The sequence below is a fragment of the Tauraco erythrolophus genome, chromosome 4, assembly GCF_009769465.1.
Source record: "Tauraco erythrolophus isolate bTauEry1 chromosome 4, bTauEry1.pri, whole genome shotgun sequence".
NCBI lineage: Eukaryota > Metazoa > Chordata > Aves > Musophagiformes > Musophagidae > Tauraco > Tauraco erythrolophus.
The window spans coordinates 68,477,170-68,489,592 of NC_141468.1; positions in this window are offsets into that span (position 1 = coordinate 68,477,170).

The following is a 12,423-nucleotide window of genomic DNA, read 5'->3' on the forward strand; positions in this document are numbered from 1 at the left end:
ATTTGTCTTCCCATGTAACTGTTATGTGTGACGAAGCCCTGCAAATGGCTAAACACCTGCCTGCCAATGGGAAGTAATGAATAAACTCCTTATTTTGCTTTACTGTCATGTGCCACTTTGCTTCACTTATTAAACTGTCTTTACCTCAACCCGCGAGTTTTCTTGATTTTACTCCTCCTATTCTCTCCCTCATTGCCCTGGGTGGGGCTGTGGTGAGTGAGCAGCTGTGTGGTGCTTAGCTGCCTGCTGGGGTTAAACCACCACAGGCTTCCTTTGCTATTGTGATTGTTTTCTAAGCCAAAGCAGCAGTTTTATAAATTATACCCCTCCCTGGCTCTTTCCCATGACATATCCTAGATAACGGTTGTTCATCAGCTAGTGGAATATTTGGCTATGTTAACAGTGCGACCTGTGTTTTGCAGTGATTACAGAACAGCCATCAGTCTCTGCAGGTGCCGTTTCCAGTCTTCATTGTAGATGGCTTGTATCATCTAAGTAGGCAGCTTTGTATTGAGTGTTAGTCTCAGGAGGTGATCCATCAGCCTTGGAAAGGTGGCCATGACCTCGTATGCTGTGATTTGCATCAACTTGAGAGAATGAGAGTATGGGAAAGGAAATGAAGGTCTTTATTGCACAGGCTGTTTGTATGCATCTGCTTGCAAATCCTGTTGAAAGAAAGAATATGACCTGTGAATTTCTGAGGACACACATTTGAAGAGTTTTGTATAATTTGGAGGAAAAAATATACGCAGTTATTTTCTGGTTTTGAAATGGGGAAAAACCCAGTGCAATAAAATAATTATCATCAAGTGTCCTAAAATGTCAAGTGTTTTGATTTCAATCAATTTAGGTTGCTTACAAATGGAAGAAGAGTTAATTCCAAAAATACGTCTCTCAAATGTGATCAGTACAACAAATTCAAGAGCCTTACAGTGGCAACTTAGTTATGTCAACTGCGGTAGCAGGAGACAAATCAGAAATGGGACTGTGCGTAACTGCACAGCTTAAAGCCTGTTGTTCCTAATGGATTTTCAGTCCCTATTGCTGTTACTATACCTGCTGTATCAGCAATGAGTGGAAGGCACAAAAGCCTACCTTGCTGAATTAGAGTTGAGCATTAGCTATCATACAACTTTCTGAGATAAACCTAGAGCCCAAATTCCTGAGCAGAGTTCTCCTATTTCCCTGCTTGGGACAACTACCAGCTCTTCCCAAGAAAGCTAAAGAATTGTTGAGGGTCCATTTAAGAAACTATTCATTTTGGAGAGAATCAGAATGGAATGTGTGATTGAAGCGAAGAAGAGAGATCTACTGGAGGACAGAATTCCTACAACACCAGGTGACTCACTGGAAATGTGGCAGATCTAGCTTCAAACCTCAAGGAAATTTGTGTATCTCTTGCAAGGGCTCTACTCTGGTCACCATCCTTGCTTGCTTGTGTATTTCTCATGGAATATTTGTAAAAATTTTGGGTTTATCCTCATGCATTGTAGGCCATACTGCTATGATCACCCAGAGTTTCTTCGGTGTCGTGGGTTAGGCCGCTCCGGCAACCAAACCCTACACAGTTGCTCACTCCCCCACCCCCAGGGATGAGGGAGAGAATCAAAGAAGAAAAAGAAAAGAGACCCGTGGGTTTTCCACGGGCTGCGAGTGGGTCTCTGCTCTACCAAAGACTGCCATGGCTGCAGGGGGGCCGCCTGCCATCTCGCCACTGGTTGCAGGGGAAACTCAGCTCCTGCACACCTCGTCCCGTTCCATCTTCACTGACCTGGTGTCAGTGTGGCCATTTCTCTCAAATCTCAGTCCTCTCTGGGTGAACTCGGCCCGGTGGGCACCCTGGGAGCAGGGCTCTCCCCGAGTTCCCCAAGTGGCTCCGCTGCCGCCATCCTCAGCGGGTGGCACCAGCCCGGTGCTGACAGCCACCTGGCCAGGCACTGGGGAGTGGGGACAGCGCCTCCCTTCTCCTCTCTTCTCCTTGCTCCTGGGCAAAGGCACACCTTTCCGGTTCCTTTGTCCTGACGTAAATAGGGCAATTCACAGAGGTGCCGATTGGCTCAAGCCCCAAGGGGGATGGGAGTCCAATCTGGTGGGCAGCTCCTGCCACCAGAACCTCCCACCCACATCAAACCATGACATTCGGGTAGGATAACCATTTTCCACATACAACTAAGTATGACTATATTTTATAAATTAAAGCGCTTATAATTTTTTAAGAATATAAAGTGCTATGCTGACATTTTATTAGATATGGATTACATGATGTTGAATGCTCAGAAAAGAATTAAACTTCATCCAGACCTTGAGGTGGAAGACAGGATTTCTCACTTGACTTTAGTCTCTGGTCTTGTATTTATCGGTGAGTATGAATAAGAAAAGTAAACTAACCAACCTAACCATGTTGGACAGTAGCCCTGTAGCTGCAATAGTAGTCTGCTGCAATAAGTCTGAGGAGTGAGGAGAAACTTTTTTCCCTTCTTATTTAGGTCTGTTCCTTCTGCTGCTGCTGTGTCTAGCTGAAGATTTTTCGGTGACTACCACTCCTTGGTTAGTTCTTACTTTCCCCAAAAATATCATCCATAACAAACACTTTTCATGAAATGAGCTAGGAAAAATAGTACCAAATGTGACTGTCAGTTTAATGGAGAGTTTTCGATGGTCTTTTTAAAGATTCAGTTCCAGGAGTTTTAGAAGGTGACATTTTAGGCAAATGTCACTCTGCAGCTCATATTTCATGCAGTATTAAATATCTCTACTCAAAGGTTAAACCTACTGTTTAAAACAAACTATATTTCCCAATGTGTTGCAGTGCTGTGAACTGTCTGGAATTGTACTGTTTCAGGGATACTCCAGAGGAGCTACTTTCCTTTGAAGAAACTGTTTCCCAAACCTCCCTACTTTTTCTATGAAGAGATTTCTTCCAAGAGACCAGTGTACTCCCTTCACCATACTGCCAGACAGTGGTTGGTGGTTCAGAGGAAAAATAAGTATTTGTGTTCCCTCTATTGCTCAAATGAGGAATGCAAAAAAGAACAGAAAGCAGCACATGACACGTAGACTGGCAATGAGGCAGGTTGGCGATGTCTTTCATTGCTAAGACAGTTGCTAAAGGCAGAAAACTCGTAATAGGAATTTTTTCAAAATGCGTCAAAACAGGGAGCCAACCAGAGGGTCAGTCAAGACAGAAAATTATCCATGTGTAAAAGGAAAAAAATAAAAGTAAAAAAAAATACATTTTGTTGTTATGCCTTAGTTTTCACTGTGCAGAGATTTAATAAAGGGTCCTATTTCAGATAAAATTCTGAGAACCTTTGACAAAATGAAAGATCATCAGAAGAGAAATTTAGAACAAATATAATTAATAATAACTACTAAAATGATTTACTAAAACATTTATCTAACTTTTAAATTCAAGCTTTGTATCAAAAGACAGAGAATGTTAAGGTAATTTTTAAGAGAGGTTTCAGAATAATGCAACTCAGTAAATCCTATTTCTGCAGTAGAAAAACTGGTAGACTGTGACAAAACAGGAATAGTTTCCTATGTATAAGTACAAAACATTGTGGAAAAATCAACATAGCTGTCATGTGTCACAAATCTGTTAGATCCTGTGGAGCAATCAAAAAGCTAAAAGCTAAAAGAGTCCTGGTAAATACAACATTATTGAATTTCAATTAAATTATTGAATTTCTGAAAAGTTACTGTAAAGGTGGATGACGAGTATACCATTGATATTTCACCCAGAAATCTTTTCTAGACCTTGTTCTATTCCACATATTCATAAATCATCTGAAAGAAGGGGAAATTTGTGGGGTGACAAAATTTGCTGCTGACACAAAATTAGTCACCATAGTATAAACCTGCCTAAAGTTTTGCTGGACAATCTATGATACTGGGCTAGAGACATGAAATAAATGAAATTTAGTGTTAATAAAAACAAGGTAATATACATGCACAGAAAAAACATATACATAAATAGGCACATGAGGATAAACTCAGGAATATAAAAAAAATTGTTATCAGACAGAATGCTTGGAAAATATCATAATGCCACATTGTAAAATGTTAGCATTCCATATACTGAGTGCTTAGTGTAATTACTCAAGCAGACATGAAAAAGGTGCAGAGGAAGACAACACATATTATGAGACATAAAGAGAGTCTAAATCGATGAGGATTTTTCAGCTTGAAAAAAAACAACTGAAGGGAGATACAAAACTCAAAGCAGAAGAGCTAGCGGTGCTCTGATGACTCAAACACAAGGAAGTGCTTTTTCAAATGGTGCACCGGCAATTGTGGAATTTATTTTTTTAGAACATCATGGGGAAAAAATATTAAGACTTCAAAAGTTAGACAAATTAATTTAAATCCTGTAAGTACCCATTTCCCCAAACAAGGCAAATATCCAGGAAGAATTATTCTCTCTTTGCATTTGTGTTATGTTCTTCCCTATGCATCATCCAGCCATGGTCAGAGACAAGAAGCTGGAAGAGAAGAGCTAGGTCTGCCTCTCATTCTTATCCCCACCCATCTCTGAATTCTTCTTGTGGGAGCTGGTTTCTGAGGAGACTATAGAAATTCTGCAGTGTCATAGGTTAGGGATTGTAATTCAGGGCAGCCTCCCTGTTTCCCATGCGAGAAGCATAGGGTGAATCTTAGTCTTGTCCTGTTGCTGCATGACAGTGCAAAGGATGTCTTAATAGAAACCTGGTAAGATCTTGCTGACAGTTGTTCACCACAGCAGGAAACTGGAAAACATGCCCTGAAAAAAAACACCACCAACTAATCTCCACCAAAGATCTTTCTCATATTCTAACACAAAGAAGAATTTTCTTTTCAATGCTGCACTAGAGATAAAGTGATACCTGGTACTGATGAGAAGTTTATCCATGCCAAGAGCAGGGAATTGTGGAGGAATATAATTTTATTTCTCAGTTAAAGTAGTCATTATTATTTATGAAAACAGTTTGCTGGTTAAGAAACCAGAACATCTCTTCTGAAAAATTTCCACAAAGAAAACCTTTGTTTCACAACCTAACACCTTTAGAGGCTTGCAAGGATAATGAAGGCCTTCAATAATCCACCTCTAAATCTCATTTCTCTTTGTCACCTTTGTGCCTTTGATCCTATCATGCTCCAGCTACTCATAATTAAAACTGTCAGTCAGGCAAATATCCTGACATGTTCTGAGCAAGAGAAAAGGTAGCAGACATCGTGCTGAGGTGTTGCTAACGTGGGAACTGTGGACAACAAGTTCAAGCAGTGAATTTCTGACAAGAAGAGGAAAAAAGATGCTGAACTGCTAAGGAGACTGGCTAGCAGACCTGGCTAGAGCTACAAACTGCCTTTTACATTATTAGTTCAAATTGGTGTCAATATAGCATTACCATTGTTGTTGCTAAGCATCTTAAGGACTGCATCAGCAATAAAATTAAGTTAAAACATATGGAGGTAAGGCTGATGAGAATGGGACAGGCAGGAAAAGCTTAAAAAAGCTTGCCTCGCTGCTTCTAGTGTCAATTTTTCTGCACAGAAAGAGATGACAGCCTTCACTTGTTTCGTTCTGGCATCTTTTCATTAGTGCTAAATTTGCTTTCTAAAATCAGACAGTAGCACCAGGAACTTTGTCTTTGATTAGAGCAATTTTAAACTGAGCTCGTTCTTAAGTACCTTGCTGAATCAATGCCCAGGTTTTCGGCGCCTGTTCTTGGCCTTCAAAAATATGTAGAATTGCACTGTTAGTTTGATAAACCAAAGAGATCTCTCAGGGAAGTGTGTATTTCCAGACTAGAGCTTTCTCTCTTTCACTTAAAAAAAAACCCAAAACAAACAACTTCATGTTACAAATCTATCTATATTACTTTTTTTTTCCCTTCTAAACAGTTGAATAGACTTTTAAGCCATAAGCATTATCTATTCCGATTTACCACTTCATCCGACTCACTGAATTTCATCCAGTCTTTTCTGTTTTGAACCTAATAGCCTGTAAATGAACTAGAACTTTTCTCCAGGGTAGACATGCAATCAAGGAAAACATTGATTTTAAACATAATGTATTGGTTTTGAAAAGCGTTTTCTCTGTACATCTCTCTTTAAAAATCTGACAACAAAGCATCTTAAAGAAGTCTCAGGATATCACACTGGCTGGAGAAAGAAAATTCTACATAATACTCACCTGACAATGAAGAGTAATGTAGAACATTATATTAGTGAGAAAAAAAACCCTCCAACTTTATATTCAGCTCTTGCTCTAAAATCCCTAGAATCATTTCTAAGGGAAGCAAACTTATTATCTTATTCCAGATCTACTTTAAATCTCAAAATTACATAATTGTGTCTTATTTGCAAGTGATACGAGGATGCTGTTGTGTTGATACCTTTAGCTTCATGAAACAAACAGTTCAAGCTGTATTTCTTGGCATGCAAGGGAAAGCCTTCTCTTGTAATTCACTAGACTTATTTTTGTGGAGGAATAGAGAGATCCAAACCCAGGAATGGAACTAAAAGGGAGTTCTCCCTTCATTTCTAAAAGGCTCCTACTTCAGCAATGTTTGTGTTAAAGTACATAAGACCTACAGTGCTGGAGTCATGCAAAAAGGACAGTCTTTGTAGGACCAAATCGTTCTCTATCATTGAAAAGCACATTGCACCAGTCAGGAGACTTCACAAAGATAGTGTAAAGCTCTTCTGTTACGGGGATGCTGTCTGTGAGACTAGGTTACCCTAACTACTAACAGACCTAATGCGCTGAAGGTACTTCTGGGCATCAGCTGAGTATAAAGAGGTTCCCTTAGTTCTAGTCACACCCTACCTACAGACAGGTGAGATTGTGAGAAAAGGGAGCTGCTATGCTCTCTCCATACTGATATGGGCTTCTTCTGAGTGAAGTTGTTCTCCCATGCAATCTCTGTTTCTGGAGCTATACTTTATCCATTGTGTGTTCAAAGTGGTTGTATCAGAAACCAGCATCCACTCTTTTGCTATGGGTTGAATGAAATCACAGTAGAGATAAGCCGCTCAGTATCTTTTTATCATGGAGTTCACAAAGATGGATTTGCTGCTTTGGCCAGCTCTAACACATGCAGAGGTTTCATGATAGTTTGAAGACGGAATTTGAAAGGCTCCTGGGCATGGAGGAAACATGGAAGAGGAAACAAGAGGTGTTGAGGCGAGGTGTGAAACCCGTTATCAGACATGGCGATGTTTCAGCCATGCCTGGAGTATCAGAGGTGTTAAAATCAAAGAGTGTATTGTAAGTGTATTGTTTACAGTGTGAAAGCCCAAACCTAGGAGAGCACAGAGTATTTCAAAACTGTTTAAAGGAAGCCTGCACAATGTCAGCTGCATCTCTGTCTAGGCTCTAGAGGACTCTTAGCAAAGGTCTCTGTTTCATGCCAGAAACGTTAAGAAGCTTGTCTGGATGGCTCAGCTCTCCAGGAGAGCAATCTTTGTTAGTGTATCTCCCAGTGTTGTGCAGCTGCTTCCTGCTAGTCCAGCTAGAAATGTCAGACCACATAAAAATCTGAGAACAAAATAGCAACAGACAGGTTTTCTCTTATCTGACTTTACAATAGAGTTATTATTGCATTTTAATATTTCCATTCATATTGCCTGCACTCAAAGCAGATAGTATATAATTTTATCCCAAAGCACAACCTCTCCATCATATTTTCTACTACAGTAAATGGAGGTGATATGGAGAATAACACTTAGTCGGGCATTGCAACACAGCAAATAGTTTAGCAAAACACTGAAGCTCTATCACGAGCAAGAATCCTATAGATAAGTAGCCATCTAAAGCCATCTAAAGCCATAAAGGTGACAGGAACTGTTACCGGAACCCCATTGTCTGTGGGTAACGACCTTAGAAGGAGCAAATGAGATAATAGGAACTGTTAACGACCGTTCTATGATCCGGTGATGAGTCATGTATGCCTTTGCATCATAAATTGGTTCTGTTTTGCCAAACGGTGTGCACGTTTGTGGTGGTGCGATCCCCCGTGCACCTACGCGTAATAAACATAGCTACTTTACAACTTTCCGAGTTGTGGAGTCTATTTCCGCACGTCGGAGGGACACATAATATGCTTTATATTTTATACCTGAAGCTGCGTTTTTTATTTTCTTCCACAACTCAGACTAAGAACTTTTGAAGGTTCATCCAAACGATGGCTTTTTTTTTGTCTCCCACTTCTATCTCACGCTGGCATCTTTCTCCTTTCTGAGCAAAAAAAATAAATTAAATAAATGCTTTTATAATGAAAAGAATTTGAATGTTAAATAACTTCCTCAGCATTTAGCTGCCATCTTTCTGAAGGCCTTCTGATGGTTAAATAAGATTTGGCTTTACTTCTTTCATGGTTCTTTTAAGTACATAAATATAGAAATTGTGCTAAAAATAATTTTATTTTATTTTAATTTTCGTGGGCTTTTCAGAGATAACCAACAAGACTGATTAATTCGCATATTCCCCCCACTAGCTGGAAACCACAACTGGAGGTATAATTTCATTTCTATTTCCCCCATTTCTCCATAGAGTACACATTTTTTGTGTACATTGTTTGAATCTTTGTTCCCCTCTGTGAACTCTATATGAAGTTTAAGAGGTTTAGGCTCAGATAAGGACAATTAAGAATACGTCAGAAATACAGAAGGTTGCAAATATGGTGCAGGAAGAGTTGACAAATTTCTTTTTTGTCATACTGTCGGAAATAATACAAAATAATAGACTATAGCTAAGTCTTTCAGTTGACAGTGTTCGTGATTTATTTCTGTGTTGGTTTCAATTCCCATCTAATCAGTCAGAGGTTAGTACAGAAAACAGGAGCTGATAGTGATTTTCCAAGTTGTGGTTACATGAATGGCTAAGCCCACTCCCTTGAAACGGGGAAAACAGACTGAAAATTACAGAGTTATTTTCAATATTATTGTTTTAGCTCTCCCTGCATTGTTTTGTTCAGGCAGCTTTTACCATGTGCTCAAGAGCTTTAATGTATTAGCTAATACCACAAGGAATAGCTACACTTACCAAGCTCTTAATCTCAGCATTCATATGCGCACAACCCCTACTAAGAATCCCTATGAGTGCTTGCAGGCCAGGCAGTGTTCAGCGAGGGGACAGAGGGTCAGCCTCCACTGCTCTGTGGTAGAGTTCAACCCTCGATATCGATATTTTGCTGTCTTACGACTCACTGCTTTTTCTTTTAGGGTTTTATGCACCAAGTCTTCATGTTGGTGTTTTTCCTTCTAGATACTCAATCTGCTGCGAGTTTGCAGTTTTACCTTCTCCTTCTTGCATGACTCTTTGCACCTCCTCACATTTCTTTCTCAAAATAAAACAATTAGTTCTGACATTTATCCCCAGGATTTGTAGCTGGGCTGCATCGGAGCTAAGCCTTGGGCCACGGAGCGCTGCATCCCTAGGTCGAGGAGCACAGGAAGAGGGTTACAGTGGACAAAGTCTTTCTTTTGTCTATGTTTATGTACATAGGCACGTGTACATGGACCTATGTGAAGAGGTATGAGCACAGTGGCTGATCCCGCTCTGAGCTATTGCTTCAAGGCACCTGTAGCAGCAAGAAGCTATTATGTTGGTTTATAAGTGGTTCAAATTACCAACCAGCTTGAGTCCTGCCTCCTCATCTGATTCAATTTTGTCTGTACCTTTGGAACACATGAGTTTTCCATTGAAACAGTGGGACTACAAGTGGTAGTTGTATGCACATCCTCATTTTCCTTTTGTTGGCTCAGGGGTTTAGCTTCCTGCCCTACAGGGAATTTTGGATAACTCATTATCAAGACAACTCTCAGCAGGACTGAGGCCTTGCATTAAAAACTATGTTTGCCACGATGAAGGCTTTAAAACAAAGCACAAACTCACCAGGCAGTAGGTGGTAGTTCAGGGTGGTATCTTACACCAGAACATTTCCATGGAAAAAGAAGCTGAACCGCGATTACTCTGTTCTGTGGAAATCATTAGATTTTTTTGCTTCACACCAGTTGGTTTTCTTCATCCTTTTTTAAATTATATTGAAATTATTGATGCGAATTAAAAGACAAGCAAAATTCGAAAAAACTAGGAGGAAGGAACACCATACAGAAGAAAATGTGCCACTGTCTGCTAAACAGCTGAAGGGGTTTGATGATGCTGAATAGAGCAAAAAGGAGCCCCATGTCATAAATTATGCTGGCTAGTGATTTGGAACAGAGAGCATGCTTAATCCTGTGAGAATGCATGATGTAGAAGTGTCTTGCAGACAGAAATTAATATCACCATTTATAATATAAATGACCATATCTGTGTAACAGGGTTCATTACTGGAAAATATCTTAACTGGACTGAAAAATTAAATTTTACAACAGCAGCAGCACAATAGTTCTCTTGACGATAGAGCTGCACAGCTGTTAAACCGAAATTAGTCTCTGCAAGGACATTCAAAGTCCTCCAAAATGCCACATATCCTGTGCTCACAAACTCACTGGCCTGTAGAATCCACTGTTTATTACTTGTGTATGTGAGAAACTAATTTTTCTCATTCAACGTGCTGCAGCTTTTTCTCTATACAGTTCCACTAAAAATCCACTTTACTTCAAAAATCCTGGACGTTTTGAACAATACAGCTGCCAGAGGACTCACACTCTTAGAAGCATGCTGAACTAATATTGAATTTACCTATTAAAGACAAGAGCATCTGAGAAACCAGTCATTGGTCACTTCAGACTCTCCTGAGAGCACCCTGAAGGAGCTTTGTGAAGCTGTGCCAACTCACGCTAAACCCATAAGCTATACTCTATTGGCTGAAGCTTTTCCAATTTGTGAATGTCTTTGGCCATATTAAGAGGAATTTGAGAAAAGCTTATGGAGAATTATAAATCCTTATTCAAAATCCAGTAGCTTAGCTGCTGGTTATTATTCTGTGCTGCTGATTTTTCTAACGTCAATTTCAATGATTTTCATTTCAGAAAAATCATCTCAATAACACACTGGGAGCCGGAATAATACATGGAGCTGTTTGGAAGCTACTGGTGCAGTAAATATAATTTCTGTCCAGCCTATCTATTCTGATAGAATTTTTTTGTAAATATTAATCTTTTTTTTTTTCTTTCTTCTTTCTTCTTTCTTCTTTCTGTTTTTAAAAAAAAAAAAAAGAAAAGGAAAAATAGATAAAGGTGAATATTATTTTATGCAGAGGAGAAATACTTATCTTCCTCCTTGGGATTTAAGAATTCTTACGGCTTAGTATTTCCTGAGGTTGGAAATCTATCATGACACCACTGTTGGTATTCTAAGTATGGCTCAGTTTAATTTGAGTTATACCATTTAGGAACTGAGGATGACAGCAATCTACCCTTTAAAACTCAGTTAAGTACAACTGAGATCACACTTTAGTCTGTAACCCTCTTCTTTTCAACATACTAAGTGAGTGCCAGTATTTGCACCTCTCCAAAGACATATTTATTTAAGGTAAAACTGCAAAATGCAATAGCAATACTAAATTTTTGAGTGTTTTATCTTATTCATGTAATAATTATGTATGAAATCTGAATATAAACCATCCACTTCTACACATTTAAGACTGAAAATGTTGTGAATAGAATCACAATTTATTTTTTTTCCCAGAGATTTCATTTCACTAACCATGACTTCATCATATTTTTAAAAGATAAAATGAAGATTAAACTTGTTCAGTGAGCTATTTTAAAATAAATGTTATGTAAAAGTAGTTATTCAAATAAAATTATATACCAAGGGCTTATATTTAAAATAACCTAATTTTCAGGTACTATATTTTATCCCAAATTCTGTTTAAATTTGTGCATGGAATTCATCAGCCTTGTGACTTTAAATTCCTCCCCTATAATCTCTCTCTCTATATATATGTATATAATCCTCGATAATCATTGCAAAGAGAGAGGTACCTGCAAAACATTGATTCAGTCCACCGAGACCCTAAAGCTATGCATAGCTTTGAAGGGAACTTTGACTGAGGAGAATCTTTACTTAAACCTCTAAAATTATGTGAGGCTAAACCAAACCTTTGTTGGTCGTATAGACTATCATGTTGAGTAAGGAAAAGTGAGCTTAACTTCACTGAAACTTTCATGGTCAGTGCAGCACAGACATAGCAGAAAGAGTTGGCAGAGGAACAATTTTTTTCCTAGGACTGAAGGTCCACGTTTATGGTGTAAAAATCAAAGTCTGTCTCAGCCAACACCCTATGTCAAATGAGAAGTCCAGTCAAGTAAAGAGAGCTTTAAAATTCACGTGGGATGAGAACTGTTTCGTGTGAAATGTCAGGATAAAGTTTTTTACTCCCAGAAGCCTACTGAGAACTACTTTGGAAGTGTGAGGTCTCTAAATGTATCAGCTGAAATAACTTTATGCTTTTACAGCATTTGTTTCCAAAAATATTAGATGTATCT